This window comes from Papaver somniferum, unplaced genomic scaffold, assembly GCF_003573695.1.
Source record: "Papaver somniferum cultivar HN1 unplaced genomic scaffold, ASM357369v1 unplaced-scaffold_35, whole genome shotgun sequence".
Lineage (NCBI taxonomy): Eukaryota > Viridiplantae > Streptophyta > Magnoliopsida > Ranunculales > Papaveraceae > Papaver > Papaver somniferum.
In genome coordinates, this window is record NW_020645971.1 from 3,429,583 (window position 1) to 3,433,999 (window position 4,417).

Sequence of the window (4,417 nt, forward strand, 5' to 3'; positions counted from 1 at the left end):
ACTCTCGCCTCCAAGCTGCAATTCGAAGGAGCACAGAAAACGATCACTGTATAGAGGCGTACAATATCTTAGACTTGGCTCACTCAGATCGAAGACATTCCAGCGAACGATTGGAGAGCACCCATCATTCATGATTTGAGCAGCTCTATCTCAGAAGGCCAAGTCAACCTCAAGGAATTGAAGAACTACTTCTTGCTTCATGGAGGGCTATACTATCGAAACCCTGATGGATCTCTATCACGATGTCTTAGGAGCGACGAAGCGGAGGAACAGCTCAAGTGCATACATGAGGAAGTCTGTGGGAAAATGTTAGTGGTAACACTTTACAGAAATCTTCAAAGAATGGGGTACTACTGGCCATCCATGGAGACTCAGTCAAGATATTTACAAGGATCTTGTCCTGATTGCCAAAAACCTCCTCATCACTTGGAGGTTTTGACGGTCCACCACACTGGGGACTGGAGGGAGCCTTACATCAAATACCTCCGGGACAATGAACTACCACTGGAAAAGAATCAAGCATTCAAACTCATTCAGAAAGCTAAGAGATTCGTCTATCTCTATGGGATCTTATACCGCAAAAGCTTTGGTGGAAATTTACTGAGGTGCTTAGCCGAACATGAAATCCCTACAATCCTGAAGGAAGTACATGATGAAGAACATCAAGGAAAGAGGAAACTATTTTTTCAAATTCATGAGAAATATTATTGGCCAACCATGGAATATGATGCAGCCGTACACGTTCAGAGGTGTCACCAATGCCAAACCCATGGTAATCTCCTCCACACTCCTTGTCTCCCGTTGAATTCTGTGAATAGTCTGTGGCCTTTCTACAGATGGGGACTAGATATCATTGGAAAGATCAATCCAGCATCTTCAAAACAACATGAATACATCATCACTGCGACAGAGTACTTCACCAAGTGGGTCGAAGCTATTCCTCTTCGAAGCACCACTGGAGTTACAATTGCCACCTTCATCAAAGAGCACATAATATGCATATTCGGAGTTCCTAAGCATATCATCACAGATAACGGAACTCCTTTTTCCAATCAATATGTTGAGAAGCTGCTCAATAAATATGGAATCTAACAAATCTTCTTCACGCCTTACTATCCACGAGGAAATGGTCAAGCAGAAAGTACCAACAAGACTTTGGTCAGGATTATCAGTCGGACGATTCATGACAATTCTCGATCATGGCATGAGCAATTACCCATGGCTCTATGGGATTACAGAACTGCACCAAGGAGCTCGATCGGTACTTCTCCATATTCCCTTGTCTATGGAGCCGATGCCATACTTCCAGCGGAAATCAAAGTTCCCTCAGCCAGGATTGCAGCATCCAGTGGTGTACAATGGGATGAGGCCGAAATCTCCAGATCAAGAATCGCTGAGCTAGATATGCTGGAATCAAGGAGAACCAAGGTGGAAAAATATGTGGAAGCTTACAAACAGAGGATCTCCAGAGCCTACAACAAAATGGTAATACCTAGAACATTTCAAGTAGGAGATTTAGTATTAAAGACGGAAAAGCACATTCAACAAGACATGTCCGCTCCTAAGTTCTCTCCTAAATGGGAAGGGTCGTATGTTGTTATCAAAGCAGTATCTAGCGGATACTACAAAATTTTAGCAATCAATGTAGGAAAGGAAGGAAACATCATCAATGGAAAATGGCTCAAAGCTTATTATGCCTGATCCACGGAACAAACTACCTCTTCATCATTTCAAGCATTTTCAAAAATGTAATTTCATTCCTCCAAAGAGCATGCGAATGCTCCTTTGTTCATTAAACATTTCATAAATGAGCAAAATTCGTTCATACCATGATCAACTGTTTCACCTAACTAGAAACTCAGATTTATTCAAAAAACAACAACCACAAATGCTCACTCAGAGCAAACCATCCAGCAACGGATAATCCCTGTAGGAAGCCTTGTCAAGCTTCTTCTGAAAAATCTTGGTCTTTGCCTTCAAGTCTTCGACCGCTTTCTCAACCCTTGCTGACTCCAGAGCCAGTATCCTCTCCTCATCCAGTAAAGTTGCATTCATGGAAATTGCATCAGCAGCCTCTGCCGCCTTATGAACCTTGATTATCTCAAGACGACGACGGATCCAGCTTACATTGAATCGCAATATCTCACAATTCGAGATCATTTCATCCCATTGGTGCAGTTCATGGTTTTTGACGTCTCGCAAGTGCATCTGATTCATTTCCTCGATGATCGGAAATAGCCCCGCTACCGTGGTTAAAAGGGTTGGAAGAAAACCTTTCCACACTTCTGTGGTAGCAATGTGAACATACTTCTTCCAGATCTTGGTGTATAGAGACGCATGACATTTTGGAACCACGAATCCGTCGATCATTTCATTGTTTGGGAAGGTATTAATCAATGGGGCTTCGAATAAAAGTCCAGTGGTTGGGTATTCACGAGCATGGACACCGTCTCCGGTCTCCACGGATCCTACAGAATCTTCACATGCCTGGTTATTGCTTTCCTCAACCTCAACCACGGTCACGGACTTTCCACTCTTTCGTCGTCTAGCATCGACGACGACACGGACATCCGTATATAATGAAACGAAGGAGTGTTAATCCCGGGACTCAGTACAATCTCAAGAGTCATAGGTTTACTTAAAGACGATCCAGCTTCAGCACGAGCCGATCCATACCGGGAAGGAGCTCTAACAGTCCGCTTAGGCCTTGCATTATGAGAAGTAGCATTTTTCTTACAGTCCTATGAAAAATCATTCTCTTGTGATCAACAATATCGATTGAACAAAGACAAGAAAGGGGAAGAAGAATAAGTGTACAACTTACTGAGATAGACGTTGCTATTTCACGTTTCGACTAAAGATCATCTTGAGAAGAAATGATATTGCTCGACATGACGACAAGAGGGTAGGATCAAAACTTCTCTTCACGATGAAACTGACTCAGGAATGAAAGAAATATATGCGTGGATTATAGATTTAGAGTCTTGTAGATATATATATCAGGCGATAGTCATATGGTCAACTCAGTTATGAGCTTCACTGGAACCCTAGGCTTCAAAGATCGATACCGAAGACGCGGAGGAAAATAACACACTGAGGATTGAACATCACGGGTCAAAGGATAGGCCACGCGGACTTGTACACGTCATGAATTCTCGGCTGTGTGTTACTTCTCATGAAAATCGACAAGTCATGATGAATTTGGATATATGGATATTGGTCCATGTCATGGATTAGAAAACATCGACGTTAACAAAACGTTCATCATTCAGAAGAAAATTCTAATTGAAGTAAAGTCGTTTAAACAGTCAAAAGAAAGATATCCACTATGAAGACTAAAAAGGGAATGTTCTACCATCTACAAGAAGATGGAAGTAAAATTACTCGTCGGACTCATCCGAATTGTCAGCTCATCGTCACTGTCCTTCTCGGAATCATCTTCTTCAGAGTCACTGTCAGAATCATTGGTGAAGTCCGGTGGACGGAAGATAACATCATCATCTGAATCTGAATTATCTTCTGCTGCAGCTTCAGCTTCAATGTTCTTCATCGTCCTCCGATGCTCTCTTTTATATCGATCAGGATTAATGTAACGCTCGTATGGCTCCCATGTGATTTCTCCTTCGGAAGCATCAGCATCGGAATAAGAAGGCACCCCATCCAAGAATTAACGCTTCTCCTCAACCCTCTGTCTCTTACGCCGGGTGCGATCTTTTTCACGTTGACGGGCATCCTCCTTTTTGTCTTCGGCTCTTTTCTTTTCGAGTTCAGCAAAAGAGACTCTTCGCTCACCCAAAGGAACATTAGGCTTCGCCCCTTCCTGGGTAACCCTATCCTTTGATTTCGCTACAGGAGCGTCGGAATCCTCATCAGAAGAGCCAGAGGTAGAAGAGGAATACCAGTAATCGTAATTGCTGTTATTGTTGGTCGACATTTTCTGGAACCGGAAGATCAAAGATTACTACTATGTAAACAAACCAACATCAGCAAAAAATGGTAACTCTTAACTCTTACCTTTTATACTTCCATATAGTAATGCTAGAGTTAACACCTCAAAATCGTTCGTCTCTTCGAAAACTGCAAAAACGAACGAAACTTTATTAATTTCGAAACTGATTTTTCATAAAATCACGAACACAATTTTCATAATGTGAACATTCAGACAACTGACCTATGAAGTTTACAACAATAAAATATTTCATCATAAATATATTGTCTATCTTCGAAGGTTCCTCAAAACCCACGTTTCTGATTTTTCGAAAAAACAGCAATTAATGCAACATTGCTTACATGAATTCTCAAGAATTTTATATAATTCTTGCAAATAAAATATACCATCATATTTTACACAATATATGTCACGGCTGCATATATATATATATATATACATATAAAAAAATTTCCTTCGTATCGTCAT